The following is a 12,886-nucleotide window of genomic DNA, read 5'->3' as shown; positions in this document are numbered from 1 at the left end:
CTTTAAACCATTAAAGAATGTGACTCTTCCTTATTCATAACTTATGGATTTAATTAAGGTTACACATTTTTTTATTATTTAATGAAGAGACTCTTGAACCTCCATAACTTGAGTACAAGTTATGGAGTCATAAACCCATTTAATGAGGACAAGACTCTTCATTTTGTAACCTATGACAACTTTTATGAGTTTTAAGAAACTTAAATGTGACTTTTCATGTAACTTTAGGACAAGTTACAAAAACACATTTTAGAATCAACTCTTAGATTGAAATGGATTGAAAACATATTATCACATAATTTTCTAGTAATCTAAATCAACTCATAAGATCAAGATAATTCATAAAAAAGCTTTTGGATTCCATAACTTATGGAGTTTAATGTTTGTTTAATGATGAAACTTTTCATGTTCCATAACTTAAGAACAAGTTATGGAATTCTTTAAAACATTAACACCAATTTTTGTAACTCCATCAGAAAAACTTTGAATCATTTTTTTTCCTTTAAACCTTTTCATATCCATAACTTATGGAGGTTTCAAAAAACTCTTTAGATCAAACTTTTAAAACTAATAAAATAAACATATCATTTTATCTTTTACTAAATTTGACCTTATTTAACTCATATAGCAAATGATTCTAATTTTAAAAATAATTAGTTTTTCACAAAAACAAGTAATTATCTTAAAATTTGACAAACGTCATGTTTTTTCTTTCAACATTGAAAATAAAACATTTGCATCAATATAACAGAAAACAACCCATGACTCTGATACCACTGTTGGGTTCTTTTCTCGCATGGTTGGTAGTGATCATACTCTCAGGAAAAAGGGTGGATTCAATGAATGGGTAAATGTCAGTCGTGTATTATGGGTTCTCAGTCTCGGAAAACATATTGATAGAGTTGATTTGGTGTTGTAACCTTAAGAGAGCTCACAAGTGTGGATGCCTCAAATGGAATCAAATAAGCTAGTAGAATTACTTACCTTGTAGTTGTAGTTAATTGCTTGGAGTTTTAGAGACTAGCACCAATAGTGTGGATGCCTCAAATGGAATCACAAATCACCACAAACTTTGGAACCTTGAGAGAATAGTCACAACTATCTTGAAATCGGCCCTCTTGCTTTACTTACCACACCTAGTGTCATTTCAAGAACCAAAGCCTCCTTTATATAGTGTGGTGGATTAGGGTTACATCCATGTAAACCCTAATACCCATGTCTCTTCATTTCCATGAGATCCATGGGTTAAAGCTCCATGGAGTATCCATGGACTTTCCATGCAAGCCAAGCCCATTCCAAATAAGCATCAGCCCACACTATATAAATATAAGAGCCCATATTTAATTAGTAAAAATTTTGATCTCTAAATTAATCCTAGATTAATTATAGATCAATACTAATTAAATAATATGATCTTATATTAATATTTTAGAACTTATAATATATTAATAAATCATAACTTATACTATTCTCAAAAGATTATCCATAAATTGTTCGGGTGAAGTGCAACTCAAATGGACCATGCCGGGTCGGGTCAAGTACATACCAAATATAGTTATGGACTTAGACACTATATCCAACACAAAGTACCAGCAAGATGTGAAGGATGGGAAAGTTAAACCCAAGCATGCAGGTATTTACACTATCTTATCTAATAACTCACCCCGTTCTAACTCTTGGGTCCTTGATACCGGCTGTGGTATTCATATCTGTTCTGATTTGCAGGGACTAAGAAAAAGTGAGAATGTGGAGCATGGAAGAATAAACTTAATCATGGGGAATAGGAAAGCTTTACCTGTCACCAAGATTGGAGTTTATACTTTATCGCTAAGTAGTGGGTTTAGTTTAGATTTGAATAATGTTGTTATTCGCCAGGAATGGCAAGAAATATTATTTCCTTTCATGCATTGTATAAACAAGGTGTCACCTTTTCATTTGATAATGAAGTTGGTTCGATTAATGCTTTCTTTAATAATGTTCTTTATTTTAAAGCATTACATTATGATGGTGTGTATGAAACTGTATCTGTGGTTGATAACTTAGGAAATAATGTATTGTGTATTAATTCTGTTAATGATAATAACTTGGATAAAGCTTCATAATGACATTGTCGTCTTGGACATATAAGTAAGAAACGCATAGGCCAACTCCAAAAGGATGGAGTCTTGGAGTCATTTTACCTAAAGTCAGATGATAGTTGCGAATCATGCTTACTTGGAAAAATGACAAAGTTTCCCTTCACAGGTTCTTGTGAGATGGGTGAAGGTTTTCTGGATCCTATACACACGGATGTGTGTGGATGCTTCAAACGTGCCACAAGGGATGCTAATCGTTATTATTTAACTTTTATTGATGATTACAGTATATATGGATATGTCTACTTAATCAAGCATAAGTCAGAGACTTTTGAAAGGTTTAAAGAATTTAAACAGGAAGTAGAGAATCAATTGGGCAGGAACATTAAGATGCTTTGATCTGATCGAGATGGTGAGTATCTTAGTTCAGAGTTCCTCGACTATCTTAGGGAATGTGGGATTGTCTCACAATTGACACCTCCCAGGACACCGCAGTTGAATGGTGTAGCTGAGAGGCGTAATCGAACCTTGTTGGATATGGTTCGTTCCATGACGAGTCGAGCTTCGCTACCAATCTCATTTTGGGGGTATGCCTTAGAGACTGCCACCCATATCCTTAATCTAGTCCCTACAAAGAAAGTTGCCAAAACTCCTCATGAGATGTGGACTGGTAAAGTACCCAAACTAGAACATATCAAGATTTGGGGTTGCGAGGCTTTCGTGAGACGCGAGACTCATGATAAGCTCGAACCTCGAAGTGAGAGGTGTATTTTTCATTGGCTGCCCACAACAATCATTTGGTTACCTCTTCTACATACCTAGTGAAAATGTGGTCTTTGTAGCTAGGAGGGCTGTCTTTCAAGAGAGAGAGAGTTTATAAGCTAAGGAAACAGTGGGAGACAAGTTGACCTTGAAGAAATTCAAGAGTCAAGTGGTGAAGGAACTTCAAACCCTAGCACTCAACTTGAGGAGGAAACTCTTGTTGATCCAATTGACAAGTCTGTACCTCTGAGGCGTTCCTCAAGGGTTAGGAATGCACCTGAGCATTACTATGGATTCCATATTACTGTTGAAGGTGATACACTTATCAGTGATGAGACAGTGATAGGTCTGGATGAACCTAACAGTTACGCGGAAGCCATGGCAGGCCCTAAGTCAGCCAAGTGGAAAGAGGCAATGAAAAGTGAGATACAGTCCATGTATGACAATCAAGTTTGGAACTTGGTTGAGAATGTACCAGGTCGTAAGACTGTAGGGTGCAAATGGATCTTCAAGAATAAGACCGACATGGATGGTAATGTACACACTTATAAGGCACGAATGGTTGCAAAGGGTTATTCTCAAACTCCGGGAGTTGATTATGATGAGACCTTTTCACCAGTGGCAAATATTAAGTCTATTAGGGTTCTGTTAGCCATTGCTGCATTTCATGACTATGAAATATGGCAAATGGATGTCAAAACCGCTTTCCTTAATGAAAAGTTGGCTGAAGATGTTTACATGGTTCAGCCAGAGGGTTTTGTCATTACAGAGTACCCCAATAGAGTGTGTAAACTCAAGAAATTCATTTATGGATTGAAACAGGCACCTCGCAGATGGAATCTTTTCTTTGATGAGAAAGTCAAAGAATTTAGCTTTTCAAGGAGTGAAGATGAATCTTGTGTCTATATCAAGGCTAGTGGGAGCATAGTCAGCTTTTTGGTACTGTATGTGGACGACATACTACTCATAGGAAATGACATCCCAACTCTGCAGGAAGGTAAGTCCTGGCTTGGGAAGTGTTTCTCTATGAAGGACCTAGGAGAAGCTGCCTATATTCTAGGGATAAGGATCTTGAGAGACCGGAGTAAAAGACTAATTGGACTTAGTCAGAGTACCTACTTGGATAAGGTGTTGAAGAGATTCAGCATGCAGGACTCCAAGAAAGGAGAGTAACCCATCTAGAGTAACACCAGATTGTGTAAGACACAAAGCCCTAGTACTGAGGCTGAGATAGCATAAATTAGTCGAATACCTTATGCTTCGGCTGTAGGATCGATCATGTACGCTATGACGTGTACTCGACCTGATGTAGCCTTTGCTTTGAGCATGGTTAGCAGGTATCAGGGGAACCCTGTCAAGGCACACTGGACCACGGTAAAGAATATCCTCAAGTACCTACGGAGGACTAAGGACTGGGTCCTTACCCTCTGTGGGAGTGATGACTTGAGAGTTGTACGGGTATAGTGATGCTAGCTTTCAGACTGATAGGGATAATTTCCGCTCTCAGTCAGGCTGGGTCTTTACCTTAAACGAGGGAGCAATTTCTTGGAAGAGTTCCAAGCAAGAGACAGTGGCTGATTCAACTTGCGAATCAGAGTATATAGCAGCTAGCGAGGCAGTAAAGGAGGTGATATGGCTGAAGAACTTCATTGGAGACCTTGTAGTTGTACCAGCTATTAAGGAGCCATTGGAAATTTTCTGTGATAGTGAAAGTGCATTTGCCTTAGCCAAGGAACCAAGGGATCATGGGAGATCCGGACACATCGACAGAAAATACCATTTCATCAGACATCAAATAGAAGAAGGACTCCTCGTGGCAAAGAGGGTATCATCGGATGAGAATCCAGCAGATCCCCTCACGAAGGGACTGACTCGGGTTAAGCATCTCCAGCATGTTCGGAGCATAGGGCTGAAGGATGATATTAAATTTAGTAGTTAGATAATTTTGAAATGTGTAAAGTGTAATTGACATTAGAGATGAATAAAAGGTGTTTTATTTATGAGTAAGTGTTGCTATCTCTTGTCAATCGTTTACTATATTTCTTTTGCATGTTTTGACTTCCAGAATAATTATGTTTGGTATATCATATTATTCGAACCTCCACAGTCGGTCCTATGTCGGAAGTAGGTATGAATCAAGACTGTCATGATTGGTTGTAGAGGTCTAAGATGTTGGACATGGCTACAACAATCATGAGTACTCATAAGTTCTGAGCATTGGACTCAACCCACGCTCACTAGAATCACTTCATGGAATTTATCTCGAGTGATCGTGAGACGGTAATATCATATAAGTCTTCAAACCTAGAGATATGATTTGTTACCTATGAGTTGGTTATGCATTGATTGTACAAAAACGCATTGGTAACTCGATGTTATAAAATGTAACTTTGTGTGTAATTCAACAAGTAGTAGAGCAAACATATGAGTCGAAGTTTATCTGTTCCTTCTAGGATTAGAAGCGGTATCTGGGCCCCTTGATGATTTTTTTTTGACCTATGTACCAGGCCCGGTCATAACTAAATTGATGTGTTCAGTTAAGTTCTATGTCAAACAAATCGGACATCGGGAAACAAACTGCTGGACAATAAGTAAGACTTTGTTCCATGTATTTGTCCGGCTGATATCTAGAATAGAGGATTATATGATCACTTATCTTAAATGGCGTATCATCATCTTCTCAGTTCCGAGAGACCTTGGAAGAGCTACGATTGCTGATCGGTTCCTGAAGTCATACTTGCAGTTATAGTTATTAGACTTATCCAAGTGGGAGACTGTTGGATAAGGTGTCTAAGTCCATAACTATTTCTGGTATGTACTTAACCCACCCGACATGGTCTATTTGGGTTGCATGGCACCGTGGATTTGGATAGACTAAATGAGAGAAATAACACTTGTGGTTTATTAATATACTATAAGTTCTAATATACTAATAGTATTATTTAATTAGTATTGATCAACAATTAATTTGGAATTAATTAAGTGATCAAAAGATAACTAATTAAATATATGGGTTGATTATGTAAATCATCCATAACGTGTATAGTGGGCTAAGAGGCTCCATGGATTATCAAGTTGGGTTAAACCCATAGGATGCTCCATGGGAGTTACAAACCCATGGGTCATGGAAATGAAGAGTCATGATACATTAGGGTTTACATAGTGTAACACTAGATGTATAACACTATATAAGGAACTCATTCTCCACCAAAATCGACTACACAAAGAGATAAGAGGGCTAGGCCGATTTTTCAAGTGTGTATATTCTCTCAAAAGTCATTCCAAAAGCATTTGGTGTTGTGTGAAGTATTTGTGGCATCAAACTTGGGGTGCTAGGCTCACAAGGTTTCAAGGTATCAAAATCAACTACAAGGTATGTAATTCTAGCCATTCTTTTAGGATTAAAGTTCCCCATGTATGCTAGATAGGATTATGAACCTTGGAAACCAATTTTGCATGTATTTAGACAAACATAGATCCAAGGTTTATCAGGGTTGCATGTACACTTAGGAAGTGTTAGAATGCTCTAAACCCATCAATAATATCATGTATACACATATTAACACATATTGGACCATAACTGGTTCACATGTTGTATATCATCAATTATACATATAACACATGTTTTGAGCAATAGCAAATACTCTACACACACACACACACATATATATATATATATATATATTTCATACTTTAATCAATACTCGTATTAAAATTACGTTCATAAAAGGGACTATGTGCATGATACCTTATCGGATGAACACGTAGTTCAAAAATACATAATCCGTACTCCCGGATATTAAATTTGCCTCATTACCTAATCCATAATCTCGGATCTAAAACTAACCTCTTGATCTGACCCATACTCCCGGATCTATAATAAGTTTATCTCTTTACCCTTTTATCTCATGATCCAACTCATCTTTTATCACATACCAACAATCTTATCTACCTATGTTCTACCCAACATATTTGTAGATATAAAATACATATACGGTTTAACTCATTAAAACCTATATAATTCATCCATCCCACAATCATCTCAAATAAACAACAACATGTACACACATAGCACGTATTTCACAGCAAATACTTAATATTTATGTGTAAAAAGAAAGTAACTATACACTCACCGGATAAGACGATGATCGGACACCACCTCGTCTATTAAAATAATCTTCTCCGGTGAAACCGGGACGTTTTCTCCAAAATCGGGCTTCACGCGGGCAGAGTTTCGGCTTGAAAACTATTTTTCTCGGGATCTTCGGGGCTTCCGGACTTGCTTTGGGTCTCGGGATTAATATTGGGGCTTCGGGATATTTCTTGCACGTAAAACGATGCAAAAACGAGAGAGAAGGAAAGAAAATGAGAAAAGAACTCGGTTGCCCTCGAGTTACGTTGGGCGTAACCCCAAATTACGTTGGGCGTAATCCTCCGTCGACATGTACGTTGGGCGTACATCTAGGTACGCTGGGTGTACTGGGTGCATAGGGCCGGATGAGTCACGGGTTTGGTATTATCTGATTTTATAATTAAATAAATATATTTTAATTATATAAAAACTTCATAAATTCATATCTTCCTCATACGAACTTCGTTTTCGACGTTCTTTATATCCACGCGTAGATGAGACTAATCTATACAACTTTCGTTTAGACTCTTTCGGCTGATTTCAAATTTATTTTTATTATATTATTTTTAATAGGCCGGGACAGGAAAACTCCGTTATAAATTCATAACTTCTTCATCCGACGTCCGTTTTCATCTGTCTTTTCATCATTGCACTACTAATAACGAGATCTTCGATTCTTGTTTAGATTGTTTCGACCAAAAATCACTCGATCTCAAATTCTGGTTTCGGGTTGCATACTGCTAAGCTGATACTTAGAAAAATCATAACTTCCTCATACGAAGTCAGATTTGGGCGTTCTTTTTATGCACGCTCTCAGTTTAACGAAATCTACAACTTTAGTTTAGATCACTAAGTTTAAAAAGCACTTTATCGTAAATTCACTTTTTACGTCGCACAGAGTCGTGCTGGTTCTATCGTGAAACTTCGATAGGCCATAACTTCTTCGTTATAACTCGGATTTCAATGTTCTTTATATGTACGGAATCCTTGTAACATATACTAAAACTTAGTTAAGATTATTCATTATAAATAATCTTCTATCAAAAAGTCATTTTTTTGACGCTTAACGTCTCTAAATTTAGGGGTGTGTATGGGGCGGTTTGGTTCGGTTATTGGTCAAAACCGAACCATAACCATTATAATTAGTTAATTCATTTTGGTAACCATTTGATATGGTTAATATTGGTTATGGTTAATGGTTTTTTCGGTTAACGGTTTTGGTTAATGGTTAAAATTTGTTAACCAGAATGTTCAAAACAATATTAATGACGAAAGTATATTGACATAAAAATGAAAAGAGAATACAAAAAATTCCTCAGCGCCAATGTTTGTAACCTAGCTTATAGTAATAGAATAAAATGTGTACATTTGATACTCAGAGTGAGATAACATATAATCACATTCAAAATATAAAACATTCAATAAAAATATAAAACATTAAAAAAATTGACATTAATAATTTCATATATTGATAATTGATATTAACATTAAAATAAAGCCAAACATTCATATATTGATAATTGATATTAACATTAAAATAAAGCCAAGCATTCATACACGCTCAATGCGATTAAATCAAAAACTATTAAATAAAATAATCATACATTGATATTATGTGTTATCGGATAAAAAAAAGCTAATCACGCATATATATATTCAATGTGATTAAGTCAAAAACAGTAAATAAAAGAAGCCAAAAAAATTCAAAAAAAAAAAATACATTCTTAATATATCACAAAGTCAAGAAGAACTAAAAACTAAACTTATCTAGAAATCTTGATTATAACGTCAAAAAATCCTTCGAATAGGACTATAAAGTCAAAACAATATTTGATTACGATTAACGGTATGAGAAGCCTCCAGTTAGGATTATGAGTGTGAAGACTAAACTAATTGTGAATAATGTTTACAAATTGTAGAATTATCCTATTAGGAATTACAACATTAATTAATAATCTAACTCAATGCATGATTGGAAGATTGTGTGTGTCTGCGTGATCAGCCTTTGATGGTTTCATTGCACGTGCATCTCCTGATAAATGAGGATTAATGAATTATATTTTGAAAATTTAATGGGTCTTAAATAAGTTTGACTATATTATTTTGTATATAATCTATAATTTTATATATTAAAACATAAAGATAGCGGTTCGGTTAATAATGGTTCGGTTAACCTATAAAACCATAACCGAACCGTTAGTTATCGGTTAACAAAAATTAGAAACCGAACCAATGGTTTTTAAAATGGTTTGGTTATTACGGTTTGGTTATATCGGTTAATTTGGTTTTGGTTCGGTTTTTTGGTTATTTTGCTCACCCCTATCTAAATTGACTAGCCCAGATCTACGGGCGTTACAATAATCCTTTTGTAAACTTGTATCTGAGAGTGTGCCTGGTTTCATCAACTGTTATTGTAAACTATAAAGTAATCTGTAAACTGCATCTTGTAAACTAGTACTTTGAAAATGTACTTAAGTTTAGTTAATTATACACTAACATATTGTTAATATCTTTTATATGAGTTATTATAACCATACTGACTAGATGGCCTGACCCAACGCTATGAATGCGCTGAAAACTGTTGATAATTTTTTTTCACTCACAAGCGTGTATGCCTGACTGTTGCTAGCAGTCCGAGTGTAGGGTTGTCCATCCCAATATAGATCTATACACACATTGTTTCGATCCCCGACTGGAGATTCAGGTTATAATGTCAAGACTTTACTATATTCTTTAAATGAATTAAACAACCTATACCACTTGATTCATAAAAAGCATATAAACGTTACATGTATAATAGTTAAGAAAAACCCAATCGTTCTGAAATAAATGACAGACTGTATGTTCTTGAATTGGTATGCTTAACATGTATCTGAAAGATGTATACTCGTGTTTAGTTTTGAATCAAACCTTTGTTCTTATAAAACAATGTACTTTAGTATACTTGAATAGTGAATTAATGTTATGTGAATCATAAATTATACCTATTATAATTTATATGTACTTTCTAAACTGATACTGAATATTCATGAATGCAACCTCTTGCTCAACATGTTAAAAAGGGTAATTGAACTTAATGAAATAACTTTTATACTTGTATACATATACAAATATATATATATATATATATATATATATATATATATATATATATATATATATATAAGTAAAATTTAAATGACACTTGGACAAACAACAGTTAATTGTAAAGTGAGTTATCAGTCCCAAGCCTTTTAGAGTTATCAGTCCCAAGCCTTTTAAATCTTATATATATATATATATATATATATATATATATATATATATATATATATACTAGTATGATTTTTGGGAGAAATATAAGTGTATAAAAACATTTAAAAGAAGTTTGATATTTTGAAATTCATTTTGGTGACTTGATGTCATTTTGATACAATCATTGAAAACCATTTGATTTGATGATAACTGAAATCCATTTTGACAAGATATTTGAAACCATTTGTTTATAGCACAAAATCTTTGTGTTAGACTTGTATCCCCCCCCCCCCCCTTAAAACAATAAAAACTATGAAAATACGGGGGTATGAACTCACCTATAGTGGGTGATTCGAGTGAAAGGTCGAGGTAGGATGTTAAGTGTCAAGTGAAGTCTTGAACACAAACGGATCCTATTAGCATATAATGATACATATATGGATAAAATTAGTGTATATACAACTAATCATGCAAGGAAATCACCTTATGGACTAGGAAACACTTAGATTGAAGTGTTACAATCACATGTGATTGACTATAGGGAGTTCACATCCCCTCATGGGAGTGTACGACCAAGGGGTGTACGGCTCATGGAGTGTACGACCATACACTCATCGGAAAACAGGAAAATAGAGGGTGTCTGATCCTTAGGGAAACTAGTGCGACAATTTCACAACAAGAGTATGGACAAAACTATCATTTTGGAAGGTTTTGAGGTGTGTACGGCCACACCAAGTGTGTACGGCCGTACACCCTTGAGATATTGAGTTGGATGATGTTTCAAGGCTTTAAATCAAGTGTTTAACATGTCTAACTAGATGATAGAAGGAATACTCACACTTTTGAGGGTCTTTAGAGGGTTCACGGCCCAAGAACAAGTGTGTGTTCTTGGTGTTCTTGGTGAAATGGATGAAGATTTGAAGATCTAACCAAAAGAGACGATTTCATGGATGAAAACATGGATCTTCACTAGATAAAGCCATGTATCAACAATTCAATGGAAGGAATACATACATCTTTGAAGATTAAGGTGTAGAACTTGATGATAGTTGAGAGAGAATCTGTTTTCTTGAGGTGAAAGTGTGAAAGAGTGTGAAGAAATGAAGGAAAACTACATATATATATATATATATATATATGTGTGTGTGTGTGTGTGTATGTGTTTGTTTGGGTTCACGGCCACCTTGGGTGTACGGCCATACACCCATGTGTACGGTTATACACTCCTGTGTACAGTCATACACATGTGTACGATCGTACACTCCTCTAAATGGAGTGTTTGGCCCGAATGCAACACGAAGAACTTAAGTTAAGTCACCCCTAAACCCAAACCTTGAATGTACTAGACTTAGAACACTCAAACAGACCCTGAACAATGCTAAAAGATAGCAAAAACGAGTCTGATTGTGATTAAATTTGAAAGACAGTACAAGATAGAAATTTCGGGTTGTCATAGTAGATGCTGGATCTAAAGCCCTATCCTCACTCCAATCTCCTCAATCTTCAAGTTACCTTCCAAAAAGCTCAAGATTTACTCTCCAAAACTCACACACACTCAAGAAGGAACTAAAGCACGGCTAGGGTTTCTCTCCGGACAGTTAGGACGATGAAGGAGGCCATAAATGACCCATAATTTCCTTAAATAGGGTACAAATCCCTGAAAATTATTGTTTTCCTTTACAGTGCCTACTCTTCGAGTTGGGGACTTCCAACTCATCAAGTAGACCCTAAGTCCGGCGTCCAATATCAATCTTTACTCGTCGAGTTGGGCTCCCCAACTCGTCGAGTCCCAGTACAAAACCCTAAAAACTTGAAAATTAAATGATACCTCGAACAAGCGTTACAAATCTCCCCCACTTGAACTAGACTTCGTCCTTGAAGTTCGCTGACGCAAACAAATCCGGGTAGTGATCTCGCATCTCCTCTTCCAGCTCCCATATCCTTTTGGAGCCTCTTCGGTGCTGCCATTGCACCTTCACTAACTTCACCTCCTTGTTCCAAAGAACCTTGGTCTTCCTATCCAGAATCGCAACAGGCCTCTCAATGTAGTTCAGACTCTTGTCCACCTGAATGTCGTCCAGAGAAACAACTGTGGCCTTGTCTATGACACACTTCCGAAGCCGGGACACGTGGAAGGTGTTGTGTATATGGCTAAGCTCGTCCGGCAAATCCAAGCAATAGGCCACCTTGCCCACCCAGGCAGTAATCCTGAATGGTCCAATGTATTTGGGCCCTAGCTTGCCCATCTTCTGAAACCTAATGACACCATTCCATGGTGACACTTTCAGCAAGACGAAATCCCCCACTTGAAACTCAAGATCCGATTGGCGTCGGTCAACATAGCTTTTCTGATGGCTCTGTGCAACTCGTAGCCTGTCACGCACCTGATGAATCTACTTAGTAGTATTGAGCACCACTTCAGTGCTCCCCATGACTCGGTGCCCTACCTCACCTCAACAAACAGGGGTCCTACACCTCTGACCATACAACATCTTAAAGACTCAAACGGTGGTCGGTCGATACTACCATGATAACTATTGTTGTATGAAAACTCTAGTAGTGGGAGGTATGTATCCCCACTCCCTACGAAATCCAATAAACATGACCGAAGCATATCCTCCAGTTTCTGAATCGTCCTCTCACTAAGGCCATCTGTCTGGGGGTGGTAATCTGTGCTGAAAAG

Source organism: Lactuca serriola, chromosome 8 (genome assembly GCF_051521515.1).
Source record: "Lactuca serriola cultivar US96UC23 chromosome 8, Lser_US96UC23_V15, whole genome shotgun sequence".
NCBI lineage: Eukaryota > Viridiplantae > Streptophyta > Magnoliopsida > Asterales > Asteraceae > Lactuca > Lactuca serriola.
This window is presented reverse-complemented; position numbering follows the sequence as displayed.